This window comes from Cherax quadricarinatus, chromosome 4 (assembly GCF_038502225.1).
Source record: "Cherax quadricarinatus isolate ZL_2023a chromosome 4, ASM3850222v1, whole genome shotgun sequence".
NCBI classification, from domain to species: Eukaryota; Metazoa; Arthropoda; class Malacostraca; order Decapoda; family Parastacidae; genus Cherax; species Cherax quadricarinatus.
In genome coordinates, this window is record NC_091295.1 from 22,823,263 (window position 1) to 22,835,484 (window position 12,222).

The window sequence follows — 12,222 nt, forward strand, 5'->3', positions numbered from 1 at the left end:
CTTATAAACCAAGCCCTCTCTGTCTCCTTCCCATAAGATACTCTTTGCTACACTGTAGCGCATTCCCTACTTTTCCTGCGAGCTCCTGCCACTTTCCCGTAGAACTTGAATAGATTTATGAGACAAGATTTGACTTCCGTAAGCCCTTGCTCTTTATTGTTATTGACACTACTGCTATCCAAGTATTCCTTAACTCCTCTTCTGATTATGACCTTGGTTACCTTACATAATATAGCAGGCTTGCCAGTGATTCTGGTCTATGATTTATAACGCTTCTTCTCTCCTTTCTAAAATATTAAGGCTTGATTCGCTGTTTTCCAGATCTCTGGCGGTTGTCCTGTATCTGTTGACAAATAGATCTTAGTTGGTAGTTCGGACAGTGCTCTCTCTCTCTCTCTCTCTCTCTCTCTCTCTCTCTCTCTCTCTCTCTCTCTCTCTCTCTCTCTCTCTCTCTCTCTCTCTCTCTCTCTCTCTCTCTCTCTCACACACACACACACACGCACACACACTCACACACACACTCACACTCACACACACACACACACACACACACACACACACACACACACACACACACACACACACACACACACACACACACACACACACACACACACACACACACACACACACACACACACACACACACACACACACACACACACACACACACACACACAAAATCCATGGTGACACTTGGTCTGGTCCCATTCCCTTTGATGTATCCAACCCTCAAGTTTTTTGTCACCTCTTCCCCTGTTGTGTATGGTATCCAGTATCCGGTGGCGTACCATCTCTCTTTGACTTTCTGTTGTTTCTCCCCTTTATAATGAGAAGATCTCTTTAAATCATCTGTTTTACTCACAGACTTTCATGTCGTTTCTCGTGAGCTTTCCTTCTTCCTTCCTCAGTTTTATTACCTGGTCTTTTTCTGTCGTCTTTTTTATGATGTGTATTATTAAGCAGCGTCGAATCAGATTTGGCTTATGCTGCTAAGTCATTCTCAGATTATTACTTGGCTTCACTTCTGACACAAGCATCTTCATTTTCAGCTCTTCTGCTCACTTTTCTGTTTTCTTCTGTCAGCAATTTCTAAAGTTTTTCCACACTCTTGCACTTTTTTCCCACTGCGTCTTTTGTTTAACCATTAGCTTTGTCTGTTTTATGCCATTTCATCCACTTCGTTTGAGTATGACGTTCTTCATTGGCCCTGGGCACTTTCCAGCCAGGAACCTAGTCTACTCATTCATTGACTATACTTCTAGCTCCCTTTACTGTTGTAATGCATTCAGGAATTCTCTCGTCTCCGCAAAGTTTCTTTATCTGAGAAGTGGTTTCTCCCATCCCCCATCTGATATTCTTTCCTCAATGTTTATCTATACAAGGTATTCGAAATTCAATACTATATTGTTATTAGCATCCAAAGGCCTCTCATAGTCTATCTAACTTACATCAGATGCAATTGAGTTAACTAATGGATGCAGTCTAACTGGCTCATAACCTACTTTCTCTCTTCTTGTGTCCTTAATATGTTAGAACAAAGTTTTCCATCACCACCTCCATCCTCGTAGCCCGTCGAGTCTCTGGTCCTCCATGAAGGTCCCAGTTCTCCCAGTTGTTTTCTCTGTGGTTGAAATGTCTCATGAATAGTAGCTGTGTGTGTGTGTGTGTGTACTCACCTAGTTGAGGTTGCGGGGGTCGAGTCCGAGCTCCTGGCCCCGCCTCTTCACTGATCGCTACTAGGTCACTCTCCCTGAGCCGTGAGCTTTATCATACCTCTGCTTAAAGCTATGTATGGATCCTGCCTCCACTACATCGCTTCCCAAACTATTCCACTTACTGACTACTCTGTGGCTGAAGAAATACTTCCTAACATCCCTGTGATTCATCTGTGTCTTCAGCTTCCCAACTATGTCCCCTTGTTACTGTGTCCAATCTCTGGAACATCCTGTCTTTGTCCACCTTGTCAATTCCTCTCAGTATTTTGTATGTCGTTATCATGTCCCCCTATCTCTCCTGTCCTCCAGTGTCGTCAGGTTGATTTCCTTAACCTCCTCCTCAGTAGGACATACCTCTTAGCTCTGGGACTAGTCTTGTTGCAAACCTTTGCACTTTCTCTAGTTTCTTCACGTGCTTGGCTAGGTGTGGGTTCCAAACTGGTGCCGCATACTCCAATATGGGCCTAACGTACACGGTGTACAGGGTCCTGAATGATCCTTATTAAGATGTCGGAATGCTGTTCTGAGGTTTGCTAGGCGCCCATATGCTGCAGCAGTTATTTGGTTGATGTGCGCTTCAGGAGATGTGCCTGGTGTTATACTCACCCCAAGATCTTTTTTCCTTGAGTGAGGTTTGTAGTCTCTGACCCCTAGACTGTACCTCCGTCTGCGCCTTCTTTGCCCTTCCCCAATCTTCATGACTTTGCACTTGGTGGGATTGACTCCAGGAGCCAATTGCTGGACCAGGTCTGCAGCCTGTCCAGATCCTTTGTAGTTCTGCCTCGTCTTCGATCGAGGTGAATTCTTCTCATCAACTTCACGTCATCTGCAAACAGGGACACCTCAGAGTCTATTCCTTCCGTCATGTCGTTCACAAATACCAGAAACAGCACTGGTCCTAGGACTGACTCCCGCGGGGACCCCGCTGGTCACAGGTGCCCACTCTGACACCTCGCCACGTACCATGACTCGCTGCTGTCTTCCTGACAAGTATTCCCTGATCCATTGTAGTGCCTTCCCTGTTATCCCCTGCTTGGTCCTCCAGTTTTTGCACCAATCTGTTGTGTGGAACTGTGTCAAACGCCTTCTTGCAGTCCAAGAAAATGCAATCCATCCACCCCCCTCTCTGTCTTACTTCAGTCACCTTGTCATAGAACTACAGTAGGTTTGTGATGCAGGATTTCCCGTCCCTGAAACCGTGCTGGCTGTCGTTGATAAACTCGTTCCTTTTCTGTGTTCCACCACTCTTCTCCTGATAATCTTCTCCATGACTTTGCATACTATATGTCAGTGACACTGGTCTGTAGTTTAATGCTTCATGTCTTTCTCACTTTTTATAATTTGGGACTACATTGGCTCTTTCATTCTTCAGGTAGTCACCCTGTTTCGATAGATGTGTTGAATATTGTTGGTAGGGGTACACACAGCGCCTCTGCTCCCTTTCTCAGGACCCATGGAGAGATGTTATCCGGCCCCATCGCCTTTGAGGTATCTTGCTCACTCCTTGAAGCCTCTTCACTTCTTCTCTGTGTGTGTGTGTGTGTGTGTGTGTGTGTGTGTAAGCGTGAGCACTCACCTAGTTCGGTATCCCCTCACAGGGAAAGCCTTTAGAGTGTCTATTTCCTCCGCGATACTCTGACGATAACTTGATAAGGCCTCTTCTGACCGGCTTCAAGCGTTCGAATTAAGTGTATTATTTTTAAATGAGACACCAGACTGTTACTGGTCTCAGCAGCTGCCGATCTGGAATTAGTGTCTTAATTTTTTGTGTGATAACTTGAGAATACTTTCAGTGATGAGTTTCACACTTTCAAGGCTGGTGTATCGTACACAATGGAACGTTTGTATTCTGAATAAATAGTTTAGAAAACCGACAAATTGATAAATGAGACGCTTAGGTATCTTTATTCTGGAAACGTTTCGCCAGCCATTGGCTTCTTCAGCTCAATGCAGAGAGAGGTGGAAGATGGAAGGTGGAGGCTGAGAGAATGATTAGCTCTTGAAAATGCGTATTCTGATCAACTTCAAAGTTTCAACGCCGTTATTGTGTTATGTGGGTGCAACTCGCAGTTTTCTTGTAAGTGGTGGGTATCATACTCTGTGGCAGCGCTAAGGGCATCAACACTAAACTCTCTACCACATCTTCTCTTTACCCATATAATGTTTCTGCGCATCTCTGTTCAAATAAACAGGGATTTTTAATCTATATCTATATTTTATAATAAATTTTATATTAAAATATGCTCTTACATCACACACACACACACACACACACACACACACACACACACACACACACACACACACACACACACACACACACACACACACACACACATATATATATATATATATATATATATATATATATATATTATATATATATATATATATATATATACACATATATATATATATATAGAGAGAGAGAGAGAGAAAGATCGCTCTAGAGCGCTGCCTGGGAATCTGTCTACCCCAGTAAACAGTATCGAGTCCTGCTGACTGCGATCTCTCTCTCTCTCTCTCTCTCTCTCAGAGTAAGTTTATGAGGATAAACGATTTAGATAAGGAAAATACAAAATGCCTGCACTTTAAAGGAGGTTGGAATATTTTCTGTTTGCAGTGACATTCGAACTGTCGTACCTGGACGCTTCTGCAAAGACAGTGATTATGTGTGAACGATGGCGAAAGTGTTTCTTTTTATGGGTCACCCTGCCTCGATGGGAGACGGCCAGCGTGTTGAATATATATATATATATATATATATATATATATATATATATATATATATATATATATATATATATATATATATACAGTATGTATACAATAAGATATATGTCTTATTGTAACTACGAACGAGTGGTATTTGTCTCTGCATTCTCCTCTCTTTTCCAAGAGAATAAACATTCTAAATATAATACTCTACAGGAAACATCCATCATGATTTCGAAGAGAGATATAATTTTTTTTAACATCTCTTTCATTTAGTAATGTATACAGGAGAAGGGGTTACTAACCCCTTGCTCCCGGCATTTTACTCGCCTCTTACAACACGCATGGCTTACGGAGGAAGAATTCTTCTCCAGTTTCCCATAGACAGGGTATATAAATATTGGGAAAAATTCTTAGACACAGTGTCACATTTTTTAATTCCTTCTGGCAATAACTTGAGAATTGTTTCTTAAAGTTATTATATGACAGTTTTGGTGTTATTGTGCACATTTTTATTAAAAGTTGAGTTATATTGTTATTTATTGTACATTTTATTGGTTGTATATGGTATGGTGATACAAACTGTGAAAAGGGACACTTGTGTACTGTTCAGGACATCTGTTAAAGGAAAATTAAAGGAAACTTCTCGCCAGGACTGGCTTCATCAGTCCTAATGGACCGATGAAGCCACTCCTGACGAGAAGTTTCCTTTAATAAATATCCTGAACTGTACACAAGAGCTTTTTACCACAGCGTTTTTAATATTTGGAGCTGGAGATATGTGAGATGGGGGAAACCACTCTCTTGGAACACGCAGCGACACAATCACATCAACTTGTGTTTGAGGGGAAGGCAAGACTGCTCCTGACCCCGCCTTTTAATTTATCTTGGCTGACACTAGGTTCTGACGTCACGTATCCTATCGTTCCTGATCCTGAGGCTGTGTGTACTCACCCATATGTGGATGCAGGGGTTGGGTCACAGCTCCTGGCTGTGTGTGTGTGTTGCCTCCTCGCCTACCTCATTTAATTTTTCGTTCACCTTGATACCGAAGAAGTATTTCCTAATGTTTCTGTGGTTCATATAAAGCTCTAGTTTCTACCTAGACTAAGACTTAACAACTGGACGTCTTCACTGCAAACTGAACTGTTTGCCTTGACACTGAACTTGACTCTATGATTATCACTGATTTTGTGTCATCACTGAAGGTTCTTGACACACGTAATGAGTAATAACATGTTCACTGAAGAAGCCAGGTGAAGATACTCAAAAATCAGGAAAAGGCGAATTAATGTACAGTTGTTATGGATTCCATTACACACTGGATTAGTCTTTGTAACTCTTCTCTGTCTCTCAGTGGGTGCCACTCTGCTCCCTTGTAACATATCGTTGTCTCTCAGTGGGTGCCACTCTGCTCCCTTGTAACATATCGTTGTCTCTCAGTGGGTGCCACTCTGCTCCCTTGTAACATATCGTTGTCTCTCAGTGGGTGCCACTCTGCTCCCTTGTAACATATCGTTGTCTCTCAGTGGGTGCCACTCTGCTCCCTTGTAACATATCGTTGTCTCTCAGTGGGTGCCACTGTGTTCCCTTGTAACATATCGTTGTCTCTCAGTGGGTGCCACTGTATCCATTCTTTTCTTTCACTTTATGAATATGTCTCCCTTACATGTCTTTCTTTCTCCCTTTTTTTGTAACTGCAAAATTCCAGAAATTTTCAAAGACAAGGATTCCCATCCCTGGATCTGTGCTGGTAATCTCTGACATGTCACATTTCATTACGTATTTCAGCCTTTCATTCCTTGACGCAAGTGAAAGGTTCTTCATCCAAGAAATTGGAGCTACCCTCCCCTTCCTTGGATCAACACTGATTATCTCCTATTTCCAGGGGTTGTATGACCTCATGAATAATCTGATAATAAATAACAAAGTAAAAATGCTTCGCGAACCTTCTACCTAGAATCTTCTCAAGAACTTAGCTAATATACATGTCACTGTTACCAGTCTGAAATTCAGTGCCTCCTGCCAGCCTCTTTTTTTTGGGATATGGGAACAATGTTAATTTTTTTTAAGGTTCGTTGCAGCTGGCACATTTCCAGTGCCCTTTTCAAAATAGTTTTTGCTATGGGTTCAGCCAGAGTTTCTTCTCTTTCTTTCGGTATTTATTAATGCAAAATTTCATTCAAATGGTCTATTCTTCTTTCCCAGTGCTCTTTTATTCCTTAACTCTCCGACTTGCTTCTCTGTTCCTTGCTATTTCCCTGGCTTTGAATTTCTTCCGTCCCTTTTTTTCCTTTTTTTTTCATTCCTAATTAACTCTGGGTAAGTGGTGAGCGAAGGAGTGGGTAGGATGAATAAGAATAAACAGCAGGAACAGAAGACATTAGAATTTCAATTCAGGTGTTGATAAAGTTTTGCTTTTGCTGATGTGGTCGTTTAATATGTGTGTGAAGGACTGGAAGTGACCCGAGGATGGTGAGAGAGCATATGTACTCACTTGTATAAGAGGACAGTGAACAAAAACCAATTACTGATTTTTTTTTTTTTTAACTTACTAAGTTCACATTAGAATTATTAGAAGAAACACTGCTCTGTTGGGCAACGTTTAATTCACCAGACTTTGTCAGGCCAATACATACATTATACCCATGTTGGAATGTGGATAAAATATAAGGAAAGAACGTAAAATGTAATGCATATTAAAAAGTAATAACTTATGAATCGGCTTCCAAAGTGACATGATGCAATTATTTTCGAGGGAAACAGTGACACTAATATTGTGGCGACTGGCGTGAAAAAAAAATAAAAAGTGGGCGACCAAAACAGCTGGAAGGTTAAAAAGGCTATTAATGTTGAGCTGCGAGTTCAGTGTAGAGGCAGTATACCGGCTTTGTTGTGAGGGAGTGTTGAAGTTTATTCAAGATCAAAAAACTGGTTTGATGATAGAGGAAACTGCAGTGAGTTGAAACATTACCAGTCTCCTGCTTACAGATTGTCACTTGCTTAAAGGTTGGCAGGATTTTCATAAAGAAACAAGTTGACTGAACCATAGAAAGAGAGAGAGAGAGATTGGTGTAAAGTTGAAAAAACTATGTCTCGAACTTGCATGTATATTTGATGTTCAAAGGTCAGCGGGAAATTATTATATTTTCGAGAGCACTGGTGACCTGAGAGAGGTTTAGGTAGCGTAACGGACTTACCCTGAATGTGTTTCCATTGCACTTTTTGCATCTGCTGAAGAGGACCTCAGGTGAAGTCGAAATGTACAGACCAGCTATATTTTCCATGTTTCTTTCTCCATGTGGGTTATTATACACACACACACACACACACACACACACACACACACACACACACACACACACACACACACGCACGCGCGCACACACCACACACACACGCGCGCGCACACACACACACACACACACACACACACACACACACACACACACACACACACACACACACACACACACACACACACATATATATATATATATATATATATATATATATATATATATATATATATATATATATATATATAAATGTAGGTAGTAGGTTGGTAGACAGCAACCACCCAGGGAAGTACTACCGTCCTGCCAGATGACTGTGAAACAAAAACCTGTAACTGTTTTGCATGATGGTAGGATTGCTGGTTTCTTTTTCTGTCTCATAAACACGCTAAGATAACAGGGATATCTTGCTACTCCTACTTACACTTTGGTCACACTTCACAGACACGCACATGCATATATATATATACATGCATCTAGGTTTTTCTCCTTTTTCTAAATAGCTCTTGTTCTTTTTTATTTCTTCTATTGTCCATGGGGAAGTGGAAAAGAATCTTTCCTCCGTAAGCCATGCGTGTCGTATGAGGCGACTAAAATGCCGGGAGCAATGGGCTAGTAACCCCTTCTCCTGTATACAATTACTAAAAAAGAGAAGAAGAAAAACTTTATAAAACTGGGTTGCTTAAATGTGCGTGGATGTAGTGCGGATGACAAGAAACAGATGATTGCTGATGTTATGAATGAAAAGAAGTTGGATGTCCTGGCCCTAAGCGAAACAAAGCTGAAGGGGGTAGGAGAGTTTCAGTGGGGGGAAATAAATGGGATTAAATCTGGAGTATCTGAGAGAGTTAGAGCAAAGGAAGGGGTAGCAGTAATGTTAAATGATCAGTTATGGAAGGAGAAAAGAGAATATGAATGTGTAAATTCAAGAATTATGTGGATTAAAGTAAAGGTTGGATGCGAGAAGTGGGTCATAATAAGCGTGTATGCACCTGGAGAAGAGAGGAATGCAGAGGAGAGAGAGAGATTTTGGGAGATGTTAAGTGAATGTATAGGAGCCTTTGAACCAAGTGAGAGAGTAATTGTGGTAGGGGACTTGAATGCTAAAGTAGGAGAAACTTTTAGAGTGGGTGTGGTAGGTAAGTTTGGGGTGCCAGGTGTAAATGATAATGGGAGCCCTTTGATTGAACTTTGTATAGAAAGGGGTTTAGTTATAGGTAATACATATTTTAAGAAAAAGAGGATAAATAAGTATACACGATATGATGTAGGGCGAAATGACAGTAGTTTGTTGGATTATGTATTGGTAGATAAAAGACTGTTGAGTAGACTTCAGGATGTACATGTTTATAGAGGGGCCACAGATATATCAGATCACTTTCTAGTTGTAGCTACACTGAGAGTAAAAGGTAGATGGGATACAAGGAGAATAGAAGCATCAGGGAAGAGAGAGGTGAAGGTTTATAAACTAAAAGAGGAGGCAGTTAGGGTAAGATATAAACAGCTATTGGAGGATAGATGGGCTAATGAGAGCATAGGCAATGGGGTCGAAGAGGTATGGGGTAGGTTTAAAAATGTAGTGTTAGAGTGTTCAGCAGAAGTTTGTGGTTACAGGAAAGTGGGTGCAGGAGGGAAGAGGAGCGATTGGTGGAATGATGATGTAAAGAGAGTAGTAAGGGAGAAAAAGTTAGCATATGAGAAGTTTTTACAAAGTAGAAGTGATGCAAGGAGGGAAGAGTATATGGAGAAAAAGAGAGAAGTTAAGAGAGTGGTGAAGCAATGTAAAAAGAGAGCAAATGAGAGAGTGGGTGAGATGTTATCAACAAATTTTGTTGAAAATAAGAAAAAGTTTTGGAGTGAGATTAACAAGTTAAGAAAGCCTAGAGAACAAATGGATTTGTCAGTTAAAAATAGGAGAGGAGAGTTATTAAATGGAGAGTTAGAGGTATTGGGAAGATGGAAGGAATATTTTGAGGAATTGTTAAATGTTGATGAAGATAGGGAAGCTGTGATTTCGTGTATAGGGCAAGGAGGAATAACATCTTGTAGGAGTGAGGAAGAGCCAGTTGTGAGTGTGGGGGAAGTTCGTGAGGCAGTAGGTAAAATGAAAGGGGGTAAGGCAGCCGGGATTGATGGGATAAAGATAGAAATGTTAAAAGCAGGTGGGGATATAGTTTTGGAGTGGTTGGTGCAATTATTTAATAAATGTATGGAAGAGGGTAAGGTACCTAGGGATTGGCAGAGAGCATGCATAGTTCCTTTGTATAAAGGCAAAGGGGATAAAAGAGAGTGCAAAAATTATAGGGGGATAAGTCTGTTGAGTGTACCTGGTAAAGTGTATGGTAGAGTTATAATTGAAAGAATTAAGAGTAAGACGGAGAATAGGATAGCAGATGAACAAGGAGGCTTTAGGAAAGGTAGGGGGTGTGTGGACCAGGTGTTTACAGTGAAACATATAAGTGAACAGTATTTAGATAAGGCTAAAGAGGTCTTTGTGGCATTTATGGATTTGGAAAAGGCGTATGACAGGGTGGATAGGGGGGCAATGTGGCAGATGTTGCAAGTGTATGGTGTAGGAGGTAGGTTACTGAAAGCAGTGAAGAGTTTTTACGAGGATAGTGAGGCTCAAGTTAGAGTATGTAGGAAAGAGGGAAATTTTTTCCCAGTAAAAGTAGGCCTTAGACAAGGATGTGTGATGTCACCGTGGTTGTTTAATATATTTATAGATGGGGTTGTAAGAGAAGTAAATGCGAGGGTCTTGGCAAGAGGCGTGGAGTTAAAAGATAAAGAATCACACACAAAGTGGGAGTTGTCACAGCTGCTCTTTGCTGATGACACTGTGCTCTTGGGAGATTCTGAAGAGAAGTTGCAGAGATTGGTGGATGAATTTGGTAGGGTGTGCAAAAGAAGAAAATTAAAGGTGAATACAGGAAAGAGTAAGGTTATGAGGATAACAAAAAGATTAGGTGATGAAAGATTGAATATCAGATTGGAGGGAGAGAGTATGGAGGAGGTGAACGTATTCAGATATTTGGGAGTGGACGTGTCAGCGGATGGGTCTATGAAAGATGAGGTGAATCATAGAATTGATGAGGGAAAAAGAGTGAGTAGTGCACTTAGGAGTCTGTGGAGACAAAGAACTTTGTCCTTGGAGGCAAAGAGGGGAATGTATGAGAGTATAGTTTTACCAACGCTCTTATATGGGTGTGAAGCGTGGGTGATGAATGTTGCAGCGAGGAGAAGGCTGGAGGCAGTGGAGATGTCATGTCTGAGGGCAATGTGTGGTGTGAATATAATGCAGAGAATTCGTAGTTTGGAAGTTAGGAGGAGGTGCGGGATTACCAAAACTGTTGTCTAGAGGGCTGAGGAAGGGTTGTTGAGGTGGTTCGGACATGTAGAGAGAATGGAGCGAAACAGAATGACTTCAAGAGTGTATCAGTCTGTAGTGGAAGGAAGGCGGGGTAGGGGTCGGCCTAGGAAGGGTTGGAGGGAGGGGGTAAAGGAGGTTTTGTGTGCGAGGGGCTTGGACTTCCAGCAGGCATGCGTGAGCGTGTTTGATAGGAGTGAATGGAGACAAATGGTTTTTAATACTTGACGTGCTGTTGGAGTGTGAGCAAAGTAACATTTATGAAGGGATTCAGGGAAACCGGCAGGCCGGACTTGAGTCCTGGAGATGGGAAGTACAGTGCCTGCACTCTGAAGGAGGGGTGTTAATGTTGCAGTTTAAAAACTGTAGTGTAAAGCACCCTTCTGGCAAGACAGTGATGGAGTGAATGATGGTGAAAGTTTTTCTTTTTCGGGCCACCCTGCCTTGGTGGGAATCGCCCGGTGTGATAATAAAAAAAAATAAAAAAAAAATGTTCTAGAATTCATGAGAGAAATTAACAGTCTTGAACAATGCTGTTGTCATAATTCTATTCAAACTAAGGAAGAATTAAGACGAAAGGAACTGTAGCCAAATAACCTTCTTCTCTAAAATATTTCTGCCAGAAGATTTCTTGAAAAATTTCTGCTAATTTATTGACGCTTCGCTCAAAACTGAAACTAATTGTCAGATTCAGCTTCACTCTATAATACAAAAGAACGAATATGAATAATTATATAATTTATATGTAGAAAAGTTTATATATTTTGGGAAGTGAACATTTAAAACGCAAACCATTTAAAAAGAGTAAAAAAAATATTAAGCCCGAAGGAATGCAGCGAGGTGACGCCAGTTTATTTACGGGTTTCACAATACAGTTGGAAAGCCTAAAGGCATTTTTTTTATTAGTTATTTTGTATGAAGCGCTTAACCCTGTGAGTCAATTAGCGCAAGGAAGGATGGAGGCTCGATCCTCCGTCCGTTGACTGTAACCCAGTTTCTGACCAGTGATGAAACAGCTCAAAAATATTAGTGGAAAACAGCCATAATTTTGGTTACACTTTCTCAGAGTACTAAATAATTACTCAAAATGAAAGAATACCAGTTACAGTTACAGAGTGAATGACAC